The sequence below is a fragment of the Mytilus californianus genome, unplaced genomic scaffold (genome assembly GCF_021869535.1).
Source record: "Mytilus californianus isolate M0D057914Y unplaced genomic scaffold, xbMytCali1.0.p SCAF_2, whole genome shotgun sequence".
NCBI lineage: Eukaryota > Metazoa > Mollusca > Bivalvia > Mytilida > Mytilidae > Mytilus > Mytilus californianus.
In genome coordinates, this window is record NW_026262668.1 from 89569489 (window position 1) to 89590114 (window position 20626).

The following is a 20626-nucleotide window of genomic DNA, read 5'->3' on the forward strand; positions in this document are numbered from 1 at the left end:
AACCGACCCTCATTGTTAAAAGTTAAACATCAAATGCGAAAAATGAGAAAATTACAAAAGATTGAATTAAGAAAACAAATTCAAAGATCTTGTAATAAACAATATATATTAGGTACAGACATACATGTAAAAAATGAAAGGGACACATACACGAATAATGAATTAAAGCATTGAACAATATATATAAACTCTTACTGAAAAGAGGATTCCTACCAGATGTTTCGACAGGATGAACATGTGACAAACTATGCAGATTATATTCAAAGGTTTATATTTGTCTATAGTTACTGAGTACCAAATTAGCAATATCTTTATCTTCTTATTTAATAAGAAAATTCGGTTTACAGGCTGAAATATCTTTTAATTATACTAACTGTGTATATAAAACTCTCAAGGTTGCATCGCTTTCTCCAAGATCTATATGCTCAACGCAAGATATCATCACTCTCCAACCTTATTAAACTTATTCAATTTTTCCGTTGCAATTCAGTATCTCTTTACACGATTGTCCTGAAAATATGTTTTGCTTTTCATAGATGTCTTTTGTCATTTTGTTGTTGTTGAAGCAGGATCTTTTGAAAAACCCGAGGTCAACCCCAGTTTTGATGGGATTAGTTGCTGCTCTGTCTTAAAATATCCATGGTGTGTGTTGTTACAAAGCAACAAACGACAACCACTGAATAACAGGCTCCTGACATGGGACAGGCACATACAGAATGTGGCAGGATTAAACTCGTTTGAAGACGCCAACCCTCCCCTAACCTTGGACAGTGGTGTAACAGTAAAACATAACAAACAATAAAAATCAGTTGAAAAGGCTTAACTCATCCTTATACAACAGAAAGACACTAAGTACAGATATGAGAGTACTCGCAGTTACTGACAGCTAGTTCAAAGCCAATAACAACTAATGAAAAAATCATGCATCTAAGACTGAAATATCAATCAGTACACATCCAACCGCCAATGGATTTAATGTAAAGACGTCATAAACAGTCAGAGAAAAACATGACATTGTGCAATGCCAAGATACAGGTATCGACAGATTTTAGAGCCATGAATGTACATATGTATATACAAATAATATTTAGTTTGATCTTAATTTACCGATAACAAAATCAATATTAATACAAATAAAAACAATATTCAAAGATCTAATTACAGTATTGAATTGGCAACCTTTTAGAATAAGTTTATTTAAAGGATCGATAAGTTTACCGGATCGTTTCCAAATTTCCGGGCTGGGTAAACAACATCTCCGTAAAAATGTGGATGTGCTATCCCGTTTGAAATAAGTTTTCTACAGGTACAACCAAACTTCAAAACCAAATCTTTATATCTATGGAAGAATTTAGTAAAGGTTTTAAGTAATTTGACATTTTAAGAGAAGGTCTTCAAGGTTGATTCAGAGGAAAAGATGGAAAGGTCAACATATGTGGTATCGTTTTCTCTGTGTGTTTCACATTTTCACTATGAAATTAGATTCTCTATAAAGGGTCTTCTAATAATAAAATGCTACTAATTGAAAAGGTTTGGCCATACATTTTTAGAAGTGAAACATTTAATGATTAATTAATCAACCTGTGCTAAGAACGGCCTCCGACAACAACGCTGTCGTTTGCTATTTCGAGATAAGATGAAATAATTTGTAAACGATATCCCATACATTATATCTGGCAGGTTTGGTGCAGATCATTTATATATTTTAAGAGACAAAGGTAAATTGTGAACCTATGTGGCATCATTGATGCCATGTTTGTCACCAAATAAGCATGCGAGTCTCAGTTTATACCATCTCCCGAAAATCATTCATACAGTTTCGAAAAAATTTTGCAATTTATAATTTTTGGAGAAGAAAATGTAACTTTTTCTCAATCATTTACTGATTAAAAATTTTAATTGAATCCCTTTGTAGTTTTCTCAAAGAAATAAATTGAAAAACTTTTAAAATCAGAACGTATTATTGTTTCATATTTCAAAGAAACAAGTTTATATAAAAAGGAGCCAATACATATATCATAAATGCAATTTGCGATGTTACTTTGTTCTTGTAATTTCAGAAGGAGATGATTAAAATATGAAAAGTTTACAGACAATCGAGCTCCTAGTCCGAATGATAGAAGAGAGACGGCAGCGGCGGGGGAGAAGGTAATGAGAGAAACCAAATAATTGTCTGTTTTGAATTTATTATAGATTAAAGTTGGTAGAATTTACAATGATGTAATATTAAGGCGATATGGATGGGAGCATATAGTGATGTCCCCATGTGATAAATTTTGTTACTCAAAATATGTACCCCAACATTAAAAAAAAAGAAAAAAGTCTAATGCTTTGTCCTAAAGTGAAAGCTTACTTTTTTGTTTAATTTAACCGTATATAAAACCATACCACTATTATCAACTTTATAGAACGGTTACTAATATTCTTACTTAAAGTTCCTTATTGTGTTAAACGAAGGATAAACGTTGCACTAGAAGGTTATCCCAGTTGTATAATAGATGCGCAAAATTATTTGGACAATTTACATGGAATTTAAGCCTCTTAAGTGTCAGTCTTTGTAAGAACCTGGCAATTTAGAAAAAAATTCAAAACATGATCGAAAAAAACCCACCGACCTAACCATTCTATTTTGAAGTTGCCTTCATCCTGAGTTAGAACTAGTAGCTCTTTTGTTTCTGCGTGTCTGGTAATTCGAGAAATCTCAATAACTTTTGGTTAGAATGTTAGCAAATTACGGAGTTACAAATGTAGCTCCCCTGAATTATTAATTTCTAGTGCATTTCAACCAAATTATATCTTCAATTACTAGAAGGGAAAAGGAAACGAATATTATATTCGTGCACCATTATACAATTTGAACAACTTGAGTGGGTTTTTGTTTGTCATGTTTTCACCACTGCCTGATTCTTAGGCAGATTGGCACTTAAAACTAGATCATGAAAGACAGTTTGAGTCCTACGCATACGAAATTGCGAGAGCTAAGATAACACTTAAACAGATTTAGACTGGCACTTTATATCTGAGAAACGGGCTATATATGCCCTCAATTTTAGAATTCATTCATACATTTTTGTATTATTCAAAATTATCAATAAATTGTGTGTTCTACAAGGATCACCAGTCGTTCACCTTTCATCTGATACCTTTATTACTAAAATAAATGCTACATAGTTTAAGATTTACCCTTATGCGTAGGAACTAATTTGTTTTAAATATGTACTATTGTCAGGTCATTGGTATTAATATTGATCTACTCATAGGGTCTTTGCATCGGAAATAAACACATTTGTTCTAAAACCAGTTGTTGGCATGATACGGGTTATGTTCTTCTATATTTTATGATGGTATGATACTAAACCCCTAACGGGAGGGATTGCGCTTGATTTGTGTTATGATGAAGGCTTTCAATCAGTTTAACTGAAGTCTGGAGCTGGTATGTCAGTAACTGCTAGTAGTCTTTTGTTAATTAATGTATCATTGTCATTTTGCTTAGTTTCTTTTGTTACATATTCTGACATCGGACTCGGACTTCTTTTAAATTGAGTTCTACTGTGCGTATTGCTGTGTTTTTGTTTATTCTACATTGGCTAGAGGTATAGGGAGAGGGTTGAGATCTCACAAAACATTTTAACCCCGCCGCAATTTTGCATCTGTCCCAAGTCAGGAGCCTCTTGTCTTTGTTAGTCTTGTATGTTTTTTCAATTTTAGTTCATTTATATGTTTTGGAGTTTAGTATGACGTCCATTTTCACTGAACTAATACACATTTTTATTTAGGGGCCAGCTGAAGCCCGCCTACGGGTGCGGGATTTTTCCGCCGTGTTGAAGACCCATTGGTGGCCTTCGGCTGTTTTCTGCTCTTTGGTCGGGTTGTGGTCTCTTTGACATATTCCCCATGAAGAACAGCAATAAAAGCGCTGTTCATTTGCTTTTTTGTGTGTGTTTTTTTGTTGTTGTTGCTGTGCATGTACTGATTTTGTGTCATGGATGGATACCCCATATCCTTTGTTTTTCTATTGTTGTCCTTATTTTACCTTTGTTGATATCCCCTCTGAATACAGTTGAATCAATACATTATTTTTCTGTTATTAAATGTAATCTATTTCATTTGAAAATTAACAAATAAAGCAATAAACTGAATGAAGCAATAAAATGAGTACAAATGTATATCACATTGATTCAATTTGAAATTACGGCGTAATTATCCCAATGAAGTGAAGCAAAATCCTTGTACGACAATATTTGTTCAAATAATTAGTCACACTTCAGACAATAGTAAATAGACTATCACACAGTTATGCGCAAAATAAAATGTTGCATTGAGTAATCGATATGTTTAATCTGTAATTGAAGGTCACGTTAATAAATATTTACACGGCAAAATAAAACTAATGTAATAACCAGAAAAACACTTTTAATGTTTACAATAAAACTTGTTACAGAAATATAGATCATCATCGGTCCTTAAATATCATAAAAAACTACAGAGTTGCTATGGCCGTAATTAAAATGTCTGACTATCAGCGCACTCAAGCACATATAGAAACCGAAACTTAACGATACAAGAATAAACCGCCACTTCACATAGTGTTCTCTCTGGAGAAGTCGTTGCCTGCTTAGATTAGAGGTATGACAACCTTCTCAGTTTTTGATTCTCTTGCTGAATCTATTCTTCATAGTTGTAAGATTTCAATGATAAAGAATCAAAATAATATTGTAAATAGTAAATGTTTTTTCAACCATTTTTTACACAATAAATATGTATATATAACGTGAGGGTACCCAAATTGCACCTATTTCGACAGTTTTTTCACCTACGTTTATTTATGATCCGGACAAAAGTTTCCATTCTGGGTTTATTTTGTAGATGTATCACTATGTTCCATACAGTTCCACCAATTTAATTTTGAATCCATATTGAATCATAGAAAAATGGGTTTGAACCGACCTCCAAACGATTCATGATTCTGTAATGAGGATTACCCAAATTGCATCCATCACCAAATGCAAATCCTTAAAAATCGTATAACAGATGTTTTGCGTTATTTCTTCAAATATTTAGAACAATTTGACATTAATCTATGCTTACTATTCATGTTTTAGGAAATGGGTGCGTGTAACATATTTTATTTGCTCAATTTTAAAAGATGACTTTTCGTGGACGTCGCATGGCGACGTTTCGATAGATTTTACTTTTTCCAATGAATACTTCATCTGTTGATATATACTGTGAAAGTTTTGTGCATGTCTACATATAATTAGATATGCTGAAAGACGTGCATAATGTAAAATCATAAAAATACAAATTATTTAGTCTCTAAAAAAACTTGTAAGATATCCGCTGCGATTTTTGCTAAATAGGTGCAATTTGGGTACTGTGACGTTATATATATGTATATTTCTCTAATTCTTACCCGATTTATCCTTTTCCTGACCTGTTGATTATTTTTATCTAATCAACGTGTGGTTTGTTTGATCTCAGTTCTTCATTGGTCAAAATTCGATTCATGATGGCGTCAAATTTTCTTGCTTTCCTCTGAAATTCCTATTGTGACGTCATGCCTGATGACGTCACATAGAAAGAACACATCTTTTTGAAGATCTTTCGAAAAGAAGGATTAAGTTTGTCTGAATATCGTCTAAAAATCATTAGAGAGACAGATTCCACCACCGAATCTCGTGCAATACGACATGTATCCACTCTCGACAGTTAAATTTAAATTCGGAGAGCCTCGCGTTTTAAATTTGAAAATTCAACTGTCTCGAGTGGATAAATATCGTATCACACTCGATGCAGTGATAGAATCTCTCTATATATTGATATGACGTCATGGTAGGTAAAATTATCATCCTTTACGACAGACAAAAAACATCTGATCTGCAAGGTATACCATCTACTTACCACTATACATCATGTACTGTGTTATAACCCTAGATAAAGCCGACGAGGAAAGGCATTACTCGACTAACGAAAGCTATAATTTTATATAGCCTAGTTGGTCGAGTGGTCTAGGGCGATTGTCTCATTATCAATCATACCACATGTTAATACCAAAATTAACATTATATATTTGACAACCATCCCAGAATTCAGGGATCGAAATAAAAGGGCGAATGACACATTGCAGGCCGTGTTGCCACGATTTATCAGATGCAGGGTTTCGAATCCCGATGAGGAAAGAAAAAAAGTTTGCTAACGCAAATTTGCAGATCTAACATTGTTGGGCTAAATTTGGGACGAATTATATGTAATTTAAAATATGGTGTTAGCACTCAGACTGTATATTCACAGGTTATCCGATGAAGAACGTCTGACGTAAAGTTGTCACATATTTAGACGTTTATATATGTTGCAAACATTTGAATTATTTCAAGTATTCGTCTTATTGATTTTTCCAAATATAGCCCCGACATGAACGTGACCAATGCATGAAATAAGGTTAAGGTTAAAATGACAATGCATTATGTTTCCTAAGGAAAAAACAAAATAAGGAATAAATCAAACAGTACGTACACTGTGAGGTCGTAGTGGAATGTTTTGTTAGAACGCTCCAGAATATTGATCGATTCAACGTCTTCGTTGAAATTGAGAGACACTATTCAAAAGACACTTGGCATTCCCATGGCCACTATTATTTCGATGCTCATTTGGATTTTTTTTTCACTCGTTTGAACATAGACTTTTCAAAATCGAAAAGATGGTGTCATCACTATAAAAATTTTACGACCACCTTAAAAAATTATCGATCGTTATCAGTCGAGTGTTTCAAAAGAGAGGCGAAAGATACAATACGTATACTTAATCTCATAAGTCAAAAACAAACTGACAATGCCATGGCAAAAAACAAAAAACGACGAAAAGACAAACAGCATGCAGTACACAAAACACAACATAAAAAACTAAAGACTGAGCAACACAAACCCCACCAAAAGCCGATTATTCAATTACATATTGCTCTAAGTGCTTCATTTTCTCATCCTTACAAAATTAAACTCAATGCAGGATTTGGTTACAAGGTCATTAAATTGTACCACAATTCAGAATTGTTTTGTTTATCCATAACTCAACCGTCCTTACAAAACATAACCGATGTTAGACTTAAACCTAGCAAGTAATTAAAGAGTTTCCAGAATGCAGGTATATTATAGTATAGGCGAATACAATACCTCTTTAATCCACTCTGTTACCAACGTCGAATATAACAAGGCAAGTTAGCAACGTAAACATCTGAAAATTTTATTTCGAAAATGATGAAATACCCTTCATATTTTTAAAGTTCAATTATAAGATCTGTTTTTTATTTAACTTTTTAATATTTTACACGTTTTAACAAAAGAATTTTGATGAATGTGTTAATAAATAACTTTTTATGCTCCGTGTTGTTAGTTTTCAATCAGAACATTTCTAAAGCGAGGTTTCAGGTGACAAGGGAAATCAAAGAATGGTGTTAATCTACCAAAAGGTGTAATTGATAGATGAAGGTCTAATGAACGAGAACTTAAATATTTGATTATCTTTTATGGTAGGTTAAACGGAAGGCTAAACAAATATAGAGTGACAAGACAACATTTTTTTTGTCCTTTTAAAATATTTTATTATAAATTAAATCAACATTTCGAAATCCCGTCCAATACAAAAGTGCAAATCTTATTATCCACAAATTATATTCGTCAAACTAGTTGATTTATTCTATTGAGGAATTCTGCTTTGTTTGACCTCGACTGCATTGCAAATTAAGAGAACGTACTTTTCGCTATTATTTTCCAACTATTAAGATGTCGTGGAATATGATATTGAGTCCACAATAAAACTTTAGCATACATTTTATATAACCAAGTAATTGATTATGACAAATAAAGAGCACAAATACATGTAATACGACTTATGTAATGTCATCAATTACTCTCAGACTGGTAACTACATAACTACTTGTACTTACTGTCGTTGAGTATACAAAAAAAAAGTAATGTACCTTGGATGAAGGAGTTATTGAATTACATGTACATGTAACATTTCTACTGAGATTCAACTTTATTATTTTAATCCAGATGTTTGAAATGGCGTTGATCACTGAAAGTTCACGTCGGATGTATTTTTACCCTACACATAACTGATCCATGTTATAGTACAGTAATTGATATCAAACAACAATCATTATGATCAAGTGCAAAGCTTTTTTATCATTTTGGATATAAGGGAAGTGAAATTACATATCTTAAACACGGATGTTTAATCGTTTAAAGATTTTTACGTATGACAAGGAAAAAATAAACAACAATACCCCACCGACAGTATAGGTGAGTACTTTATCTTTGTTACTAGAGATGTATACTAACGTTTTTTACTTTATGATAACTATCTAGGTCAGTAAGTTATGTGTGATATAAATGATTTAAAAAATCAAGTTCTGAATCCTTGACTATTCTATACCAAAGATTCATAATCGGTCACTTAATTGTTTCCTCACTGAATGTCATTAATTCTCATATTACCCTACGCACATCCGATTGCTATTAATACATTTTTGCTATTAATTAACTAACTAACTAACTAATTTTATTCAGTATAAAATCCAGTACAAAAGGATCATCGCTGAAATACATGAAAACATAGAAAAACAAAACAAAAATAAAACATAAAGAGACAACAATTGTGACACTTATAACAAACAATAGACAAAACAACCACTTCAATATTATGCAGTTATTCCCACTGATGAATTTCTAATCAAAATACATTTGTCAATATATAAAAGAAATCTGTTGAGAACATCAGTCTCCGAACAGTTCATTAAATATCTAAATTTATCAAAATTAATTATGTTGGCTTGATATACTATGCATGATTTTAAGGGGTCTTATAAATGTTAAGGTATCCACGTCTGTTAATATTACACGTGAAGAGGCACATTTATATGTACAAGATAGCTTGATGTAAGAATTATTCTTATTAAAAGATAACTCTTCATTGCTTAAAGACCATTTAAAGTCAATTTTGGGGACACATATTTCCGTACGGATATGTCAAGTTTTGATCCGACAGAAATGTTTATTATCTAATTTTATAGAAATTCGTCCATATGGACTTTCTTACACCATTGACTTTTAGACATTTTCATGAACGTTTTACTCGTCGCGACTTTAAAAAAAAAAAATGCCATAAAAATGGTGCGTTTACCGATTTAGCGTCAATTTGGAACATTTCGTTTCTTCCTGATACATTTATTTATTTATTTTAAATTATGAAATAATTATATACAAAAAACAAAAAAACCAACTGAACTACATTTTCATTTGGGTTTTGAAATAAACTTTAGCAAATCAACAGTTTCTGCTTGGATATGATTAACATGTCTAAAACGTACAATGATTTATATTCCTTCATTTTTCATTCCCGAAAAAAAAACAAAAACAAAAACAACCCATGCTTGATTTTTCTAATTTTCGATGCTTTAAAATGACAGTTAACTATGCTTTCATTGTTTTTAATTTCTATTTTAAAAGCCCCCAAGGGTGACTGGGGAATAGAAAAATGGTCACTTTGGTCTTTTCCGACAGGCAGTAAAACCCTCCCCAAAGTGGGGCGTCTGTTTGGCTGTGCGGGATGTATCAAGTACGCAGCCACGTCCGGTAAGAATGGGGACGTTTATTCAATGCCACGTGTAGAGAGAGTGCAACGCTCTCTGCACGTTAAGAACCCTTGCAACAACTCTTCGAGGGGTCCGTAGGTGACCTGTTGGAACTCCAAATTTCTGTCCCTATCCAATAAACCATCATTTTCCAGTGGCAGTCGAAATTTCCCCGACCTTATCCCGGACGGCCTCAATTACGAGACCTACCTATGGTATTTCTTGTTAATTTTATTCACGTCCTAAACATACATGAAATGTTTGCCACTGGACGTTAACCAACTAACAATCAATCAATAAATCTATTCTAAAATATAAAATATAAGAACACTCCTATTTTTTAAAATTTTTGAATAAATTAGAGCTCCCTTCCCTTTTTTTCCTTGCTGGACCAAAAAGAATACATACACGTCTATAAATACGGAAATATAATAAAACAAAAAATTGGAACAGATACCAAGGGGAAATCTAAACCATATCTAAAACATAATACTTTTAGGCTTAATTTCATATCATTCATTCGAACTTACAGCTGTAAGCCGTGAAATCTCCGCAATAAATCGTCTTCAAAGGAATAAGGAATGGAATATAAGGGGGTATTGCAGTGCGGAAAGAGAAATGTTACCACGGAAATCGGTGTATGGTAAATTGGGGAATGCAATCGATGTAATGAGAAACTATGTAGATAAAAGATGTAGCAAATGTGAATGGATGAGGACAAAGCCGGTACTAGAAATCGCGATAAACGGGAACGAATTTTATCTTTGTAAAAAATCTTATCATAAATTACAACTTTAAAGCACTTTCTGGTTTTCTTTTCAAATGAAATTAAACATCGTAGCCATTCCAGCCAAAAACAACAAACGGCAAAATATATATCGATTCCTGTTGAATTTGATAGATTTGAGCAAATCCTATGCTGAAGATATTGTTATAGATATTTGTTTGACATGCAATTATGAGATTCTAAAACTCTTCATTTTCTATGACAGCCAAAAGTTGTCAACAAAAATAATTAAGTTTTATCATTTTCTTTTAGTTGCAATACACATTAAGATATTTATATATATACAAATATTCATTTTTTCATATCTTTATCCCCCCATGCGCCCAGATCATTATGAGATAAACCAGTTGAATATAGTTAGCTTCTGGTATTAAGTGTTCTCCCTATTGTTGAAATACAATCTTTAAATTACAATATATTTTATTTGAAATATCATAATTATGTTATATATTTTGAAGTACAAAAACTCCGAATACTACTCATATTTACGTGCCGGTCCTAAATGTTGTATTATTAATGTAGATCGTATCCTTTTTGCTTTGCTTTGATATAATTTAAGACAAGTGTATTTGTAACATACGTTGTTCAATCACTTCCTGTTTTTTTGGGATAAACATCAATTCATTAATCAAAAGTTAAAAGAAAGACGTAACTGTAAATGTCATAATTTTCACTCAGAATGACGACAGTTTCTGATATCTGACCAATGTTTTGTACACATTTTCTGCTTACAATCTTTCAGTGATAATATACCTATTTCTTATTCTCTCCTTTTAATTTTAGGATATACAGCTGCAAATTAATTTAGCTATCTTAGATACCATATTTTACGATTAGATGTTTGATGAGGTGTATTTTAGTCACACTGATTTATAAAAGTTCAAACATATGTGTTATATGATCTTATCAATTGCACACACAAATAAACAAATGTAACGTATAACATTTTTCTATATAGATACCGCAGGATTTTATGATTATATTAATATGTTCATATAACTTTTAGTAGGTTCAAGCATAATTTATGCAATGATTGCAGGTTGTCTACATAATTAATATGAAAACAACTTCCCATATATGCATTCAGCGCAGATTCAGGTTTTTTATTTTGTTTGTTCTAGTTGACAAATAATGCATACAACATTTAATTGAACGAGTTCTTGCTATTGTTTATAGATGCTACGAATTTGATTGTATTTCATGATTCACTGAATTAAATTGTTTAGAAACCTGGTTCTTGCAAGAGTATAAATGTTCACTCTTTGAATTATCTTCTAAGGACAGATTATAAAAACTTCGTTAGCCGTCGGACAATACATACCGCTTTGATGACCTCAGCAATTGTTTTGCATTTGTAATTCAACATGTAATACTGGTAACAAGTGGACCGCGAATAAGCGTAATACAAAATTAATAATTGAAAACACGTACGTAGCCTCAAAGTAGAAAGAAACGAAAATGAATCAAACGAGCATAAATAGTGGAAATCGTTTTAAATTAGTAAGTAAACGAAAGATAGTTCAAAAAACGATCTGGTACAAGTTTTTTGCTTACCAAACACTTAATAAGCAAAAAACGTGTACCAGATCGTTTTTTGAACTATCTTTCGTTTACTTACTTCACTTATAATTGGACATGACATCATTTTATGAATTCATAGTCATATAGGTCACTTTATAGCAGAATGATAATTATTATACTTCTACGCGTAAATGGCAATGTACTGTTGTCGTGAAGATAAGCCAAGTCCTTCTACAGATGTTATTATAGAGGAGTAGGTCTACTACAACCTTATGATTACTGTTAACCGTTACAACTCCTTGTGAGGCAGAATACTAGCATTGTCAGATGGAATATTTCACCTAGTCAATGATGAAAATGCAAGCACCTAGTCAATGATGAAAATGCAAGCTCCGCGGTTGTAAGAAAACACACTTATGAAGAAAGATATAAGAACACAGAACATTTTTAAACACAAAAAGTCCGAGTGTAAGCGTCCGAGGGTTCAAAGGACATGAGAAGTACAAATAAAAAACCCAGAATGGATGCAGTCATTGAAAACGTTATGGTGTGAATAAAATGTGGATACTGAAAACCAGAGATTGTGTTGGATACAAAAAAAGTTGATACCTCTCTACGTCAAATAGTAAAACAACTTTAACTTTCCAACACAAGTATAATTCCTCATTCTGAACTTGTCCAATTTTGTTCAATAAAAAGAAAATTGAAAAATGTAAATAAAACTAACTTGTTTAAGAAAGGGACAAACTATACATATTAAGTTTAGTGGACGAAAATCGGCATTCCTATTTAACCTGAATTCAACCCGAGTTTAAAGTTGGCCTCGTCTAACCCCATCTTTAATTTATGTGAGGTGTCTAATGGATTATCTTTCCTACTTTTATCTTTTAGCCTTTGTGGTGACCGTCCTCCTCAAATTTTTTAATGAAGGCATCATACATGTATACATCCAATTTTCGTAGTGTTATTCTTTTTGATAATGGACACCGTACTGAAAGATATCACTCCTTTTGCGATGGTGATTGTGAATGTTTTATAGATATAAGAAGATGTGGTATGAGTGCCAATGAGACAACTCTCCATCCAAGTCAAAATTTATAAAAGTAAACCTTTATAGGTCAAAGTACAGTCTTCAACACGGAGCCTTGGCTCACACCGAACAGTAAGCTATAAAGGGCCCCAAAAATTACAAGTGTAAAACCATTCAAACGGGAAAACCAACGGTCTAATCTATATAAAAAACAAGAAACGAGAAACACTTATGAACCACATCAACAAACGACAACTACTGAACATCAGATTCCTGACTTAGGATAGGTGCAAACAAATGCAGCGGGTTTAAACGTTTTAATGGTACCAAACCTTCACCCTTTTTCTGAAACAATAGTGTAACATCACAACATAGAAAGACACACTATAAAATATCAACTGAAATAGCTTAACTCAATCAAAGGACATATTAACACCAGTGAACATACACTGAACAAATAAATTTGACCTATGATACAATGCAAATACAAAATAAATAAACTAAGGGAAGAATAATAAAAGTAACATGTTATATCGGTATGAAATGTTAAACAATTTAAGAAAAACAATATGCTCGAACAAAAATATCAGCCATTTGTAATTAATTTAAACACAGGTAAATGAAAATAATTTTGTTGTTAGGTATACGTGTACAGTTCCAATAGAGAAAGGAAATATTTTTACAAAATAAAGTTTTATCTATTTAGCCGCTATGACATACAATAAGCTATTTTATTCAAAATTCTATTTTTCGTTTTAGGCAAATTTAATATTAAATTTTGTGTATACTGTCCATTCTTTTTAATTATCCAATTAGTACAAGATTTCTTTTCTTTGTCAATGTAACCTTCATTGTTGTATTGGTTCTATGATTGTCTTCTTTATTCTTTGATTATTTTGATATGTATATATTCTTTCAAAGTTGTATGTAGTGTTTATCAATAAATATCTAGAGGCTGATTTAGGGGCGGGGATTATGGAGCTACATGAATGATAAATGCATACACTTTCTACAAGCATCAGTCCAAACGTTGGCTAACAAGCCCCCCCCCCCCCCCCCACCCCCCCCCCCCCCCTCCTTTTTTTCAAAATCCTGGATCCGCACCTAATATCACATTGAATACAGTTTAAATAAACATCAAAGACCTTTTGATTTTTCTTGAAATATGTATCAAGACATCATTGAAAATCGTCAGTTTATAAACAATATAATTGTACTAGAATTAAGGTTGCAACTCTTTTAGGTGAAGATGATTTTAGACTGCTTTAACTGTTCTGTTTAGATCGTATTTAATTTCGATGAAAGAAATTCACTGATTAATTAACAAGCTTTTGTACCTTACCTACAAACCAGTAAAAGTCTGAAATGGCCTATATCTGTTCTCGACTGTACTGATGTTTACTCGACCAGTCTGAATTGGTCTGAATTTTACTCGACATTACTCGACCCCAGTCTTAACCATACTCGACCGTACTGATTTGTACTTGACCCCTATCTTTGTCATTGAAAATAGTCTGAACTATTACTCGACCAGTCTGAAACAGTCTTAACCCATTCTCGACCTGCACTCGACCAAATTTTTCAGTCTAAACCATACTCGACCAAAGGTCTGAACAATACTCGACCAGTCTGAACCATACTTGACCAAAAAACCTATACTTTTTTTTATTTAGCTGTTAAAATTAATTTCTTTTTTTCTGACATGACAACAGCCACAATAAAATAAAGATATATATATAAAAACATATTTTTACATCCTTACATGATTCTCAGATTTATCAAATAGAGATAGTTAAATTAAATTATCTTATATAATAATTTAATTATATTAATGTTAAAGTTTTAGAGTTTTATTAAAAAAAGTGTTTTCTTTTAACTAAAAACTACACCTTTACTGAGGGTAATAAAACCTTATTAATTAAGGTGCTTCTTGTTTGGCATGTGTGTTTTTTTTTTTTTAAACTTAACTTTCCTAAATTCCTAAAGAAAAACTATATAGGTTTCATGGTTACATACAATAGTTATATAATTATCTTTTTAATCAGGTAACAACAAACAAAAAATCACTGAAATTGTTTAACCTTATATTAGAAATATTTCTATTCTTATTATAATTTGGGATATATCAAATAGGGATAAAAAAAAATTAAAGAAATAGATACAATTTTTCTTCTGATTAGTGGTAAAGTATAAAGTAATACCTCCTGCTTGGGGCAAACTCATTAAAAAGATCACACCTGGTCAGAGAGTATTAATTTCTAATTAACATTCATTAAAAATTGAAACATCCTGTGAATCTTAAATCGCAAGGCCTTTTGAATTCACTAGATAAGTAATACACGAGTTTAAGAAAAAAAAGGCTTTCTTTTTACCTGTAAAACACACATGTACTGCGGTAAATAAATCTTATTAAAGTGCTTCTTGTATGCCATGTCTTTAATTTTGACAAAAGTTATTTAATTTAATTGAAATAATTTTTTTCTGCAACTTTGGAACACACTTCCTTTTTTAAATGGTTATCAAGGATTGCTATGGAAGTTCTATTATCATGATTATATTAAATTCTTGGTTTTACAAAACAGAGGTGTGATTTTGTAAATTTATTAAGTTGCTTTATATACTATTTTAAATATATTTTTATAAAAAAAAAATGTTCACTGCATTATTAACTAAACTCAACTGACACCATAAATCTATACAAGGCTTAAGTAAATGGTGAAAATTGTCCAGTAACCATAAAATATATCTGAAACATTCAAAAAAATTTGAATAACATTGAAAATATTAGTCACAATTCAGTTTTGAGATAATTTATACAGCTTGTTATATTTTATTTTAAAGGTGATATATATATGTAAGTGTTGATAAATATGGTGTTGAATTTATATTATGTTTATTGTGAAATTTTGGTTTCAATGCCATATTGAATACATTTTAAATTTCAAATTGTTGTTCAAATTTCTAGCAAGGGGAAATAGCTGTTAAAACAGTTCCTAAATTGATGAAATACAATAGATAGATACAAAAATTAGGTCTAGGTTGGTTAAGACTTAGTCGAGTATGGTTCAGACTAGGTCGAGTATGGTTCAGACTAGGTCGAGTATGGTTCAGACTAGGTCGAGCATGGTTCAGACGAGGTCGAGCATGGTTGAGACGAAAATAAAATGGTTAAGTACTGGTCTCGTAAAGGTCCAGTACAAGTTCAGACTGTTAAGTATGATTCAGACTACAGTCGAGTATTATCAAGTAAATTTAAGACCAATTCAGACTTGTCGAGTAAAAATCAGTACAGTCGAATACAAATATAGGCCATTTCAGACTTTTACTGGTTTGTAGTGTTACTTTATTCAACATGAATATAACATTCTCTACTTAATGAACTATTATACAGAAAACAACCACATACATTATCCAATTTCCTCCGAGTGGTTAAAACATGTCCGCCTTCCTTCCCGATCGAAATGCTCTTGAACGACTTTTAGCTATGTATGTGTGTAGAGGCATAACTATCTATTTATAAAGATGGTTTGTTGACCTACGTAATTTTCCCCTAGCTTCCGTAAGAAGTTTGTTTGCAATCTTATCGACGAAAGTCCACGTTATATTTATTTTCATCGGAAATTAAACAAAATCTTATAATAGTACTGACTCATTGATATTTCAAAAAGGTCATCTGATGTCAACTGGTCTTGATATTGATATGAATTTATATGTAAATATTCATTAACATTGAAGTGAGGAGATATGTAAATAAAAGACTTGAATTATTATATATCAGGTAAATCTTTTCATAAAAAAAAACCAGAAGTACTTGATACAAAATGAAACATTCAATACATTGAGAAAAATTTATACTGTAACATAAAGCAAGGATCAATATACGTGTGTTATGTAAGAGGTTAATAACTGAAATTCAAATTTCGCAAATTTAAAGTCAATTTCATATTAAGGATTGTCAACCATATAACCCGGTAGTACCATTTTATTTTTTGATTTATCTTCAATGGGTAGTAATTTTTATTATCAATACATTTTCCATTCAAAGTAAAAGAAACCTGCATATGATTTAACTGTCAGAACTACGTGTAAAAAAATAATTAGACAAAGTAAAATACACGAATTTTGCTGCATAGCTGGATAAATTCTCCAGTCAAAATATAGTTTTTTTCTCAGTAAATTTTCTAATCAAAACTAAAGAAGGTAGAGGGTTGGCATGAATCAATTATTTAAACCCTTTCCATTCTCATTTGCTCTTCCCAAATCAGGAACCTCGTCAGTAGTACATGTCGTTTGTTATATCTTTATGTTTATCGTTATTGGGTTGATAGTGACAGGTATGCGATTATTTCTGTTTAAACTCACAACTATTATAGACTCGAGACGATTTAGAGCTTGGCATATTACATAGACATTTGTTTATTGCTGACTGTATGTTTTCCTATAGATGTCTTTTTGTTGTTTCTGTCGTTTGTTTGCTGTACCAATACGTTTACCCCAAATATTTTTTTATTTATTAGGTCTGTTAAATTTTTAATAAATTCACCGAAACATTTTATGATTAGGATATATTAAACTATGAAAGCATTTGTACATTGTTCATATAACACCTCTATAATGGGAAATATCATGTTTGTATAGGTTATGTTAAAATGAAACGAATATGTCGGAATCGAAGGAGTCTTAATTAACTTATTTAATATTCCAAAGCTGATCGACAATTATCCGAAGATTGATTTACATAATAAAAAATGGCTGCAACAGTAAACATATATATATATTCACAAGGCCAACTCTTGCAAATTGTCCCAATTCCTATTGTAGTACCCTCTTACATTTACCATACATAATGCAAACTGTATATCAGATATGTGTCAAAATTAACATTCATCGATTAATTGACTACAATAAACGCACCTTATTTTCATACTAATAACATGGTTCCATCCCTTACCCCAGGTCTACCCTGAAGTTCTAACTAGATTGGTGTATAGCACAGGACAGACCAGTGGTAAATCTAGTGACAAAATATTACCTACCCTATAAACACTGAAAACTAGATCTTTTCAATGTTTGTCCAGTTTTAGCAAGGACGCTATCAATTATAAATTCACGATAAATAGTATAAATAGAAATAAGTTGAAATAAAAACAAAACTTCCATTTAATGTTATCATTTCCCTCCTTAAATAACAAATGAAGAGTACAGCAGGCTTTAGGAGGTTGATGTAAAACTGGTTTGAAATGTTGCTATGCGAATACATTCCTGAAGTACCAACTCCAATTTATTTTTCTACTGTTTGTATACCTCTCTGGAACATGCTATTTATCCGTATATATATATATATACTCTTTTGGAAAATGTTGTTTGTGCTGTATTTAGACCCCTCTAACAAGAAATTTGTTTTGCATGCACACGTATAAAAAATGCGGTTTTTATCCAACGCAATCATAGGTTTGAACGTTGTTTTCAATATTTAGACTTGTTATATTTTTTCGTTTGAGCTTGTATTATATTTGCCTTCGGGTTTATATGATCCGTTCATCCTATTTTGACTCCTCAAAATTCGAGAGTCTATCCTAAATTGAGGTAAATTGTATGGCTTTCCAAATATCGTTTCGATTCCTAACATCACTGAAGAGACAGTTATGCCAATATGTTCCTAGTTTTATCCGTGATAATTTTGATTTTTTAAATCATTTACCGGCCGAAGTCAAAGAAGATGCAATATTGGTAAGCTTCGACGTAACCAGTCTTTACACCAATATACCGCACAAACTAGGACTAGATGCCGTTAAATTTTGGCTAGAGTCATATGGGCATATTACTGACCAAAAATTTTAGAATAATATTTTGTTGGAAGGATTGAAAATCATAATAGAAAATAACACTTTTTTCTTTGATGGAAAATATTATCTGCAGATCTCTGGTACAGCTATGGGAACAAACGTTGCTCAAACATACGCAACTGTCGTGATGGGATTTCCAGAGGATTAAATGTATCAACAAGTCGAAATTGAATTTGATACAGCTTTAAAATGTACATAAAATCGAAATGGAAGCGATTCTTAGACGACTGTTTCATTATTTTAAACAAATATCACAATTTTACCAACGAATCAAGCGAGCATAGGTTGCCATTTCTGGATATTTTGATATTAAAGAATGGAACAACCTTAACAACAGATATATATTATAAGAAGACGGACACCCACCAATACCTGAATTTTCATTCATGCCATCCTTCACACAGGAAACGAAACATCCCGTTTTGTCTTGCAAGACGTGTATGTACAATTGGAAGTGATGAGTCCATGAAGGAATTACGTTTGAATGAACTAAGGGTGTTTTTAAAAGAACAAAACTATCCAAATCCACAAATAGATCAGGGAATAGAAAAGGCAAAAGCAATACCAGTGACCGAACTCAGGTCCACAGCACATAGAGAGAGAACTACGGAAATCGTTCCCTCTATAAAATGAACGATCTTATAAATATAAAGGACTGGCAAAGGAAGCGCACTTTATAAAGGTCTTTCAGCTAAAATTAAACGAATCTACGTAAACACGTGAGATTTATCTCCCCTTACTATAATTGTAACGTAATTAACGTTACTAACTGTAGTGTCGTCAAGGACATTGTTAAATCGTCGCCTGACGATTGCCAGAAGGCATGAAAGCGCTAGTGACATTATTTTAACGAACTGTTATTATTTGATGTGAAATGTAGTCTTTGCGAATTACAAACGTTAATATATACATTCTGTACACCGTATTTTTTTGCTTTCGCTATATATAATATTTATATTGTTTTCAATTTAGACTTATATATATATATATCACTGAAGAGACATTAATTGTCGAAATCCGGATATGGTGTACTAATTTTTGCACCTTTTGTTTGCGGTATACCAACTTTTCCGCAAGTTTATTGTTTTCTGTTTGGTATTAAATTAATAGTTAAGATTCATTTTGTTACATCTGGTGATCCGTTTATTTGCCAATCGCCAATGGCAGTCAGCAGGAATTAAGAACATTCGTTGTTCAATGCATTTTGTTAAAATATACTTTTTCACTTTTTTAGTCTTTTGGAAAATGTTGTTTGTGCTGTATTTAGACCCCTCTACCAAGAAATTTGTTTTGCATGCACACGTATAAAAAATGCGGTTTTTATCCAACGCAATCATAGGTTTGAACGTTGTTTTCAATTTAGACTTGTTTATGTTTTTTCGTTTGGGCTTGTATTATATTTGCCTTCGGGTTTAAATGATCCGTTCATCCTATTTCGACTCTTCAAAATTCAAGAGTCTATTCTAAATTGAGGTAAATTATATGGCCTTCCAAATACCGTTTCGATTCCTAACATCACTGAAGAGACATTTATTGTCGAAATCCGGATATGGTGTACTAATTTTTGTACCTTTTGTTTGCGGTATACCATCTTTTCCGCAAGTTTATTGTTTTCTGTTTGGTATTAAATTAATAGTTAAAATCCATTTTGTTACATCTGGTGATCCGTTCATTTGCCAATCGCCAATGGCAGTCAGCAGGGTTTAAGAACATCCGTTGTTCGACCTGTTAGTCAAATGCGTTTTGTTAAAATATACTTTTTCACTTTTTTGGTCTTTTGGAAAATGTTGTTTGTGCTGTATTTAAACCCCTCT

General features: G+C 32.0%; 1 protein-coding gene across 1 annotated transcript in view; it reads left to right on the forward strand.

Moving 5' to 3' along the window:
- The first annotated feature begins 7977 nt into the window (after positions 1-7977).
- LOC127728391 (parathyroid hormone/parathyroid hormone-related peptide receptor-like) overlaps positions 7978-20626 on the forward strand; it is a 57426-nt gene continuing 44777 nt past the window's right edge. The window contains exon 1 of the mRNA XM_052235747.1: positions 7978-8297. The gene's annotated coding sequence lies outside the window, so the exon portion shown is untranslated. The remainder of the gene's footprint in view (positions 8298-20626) is intronic.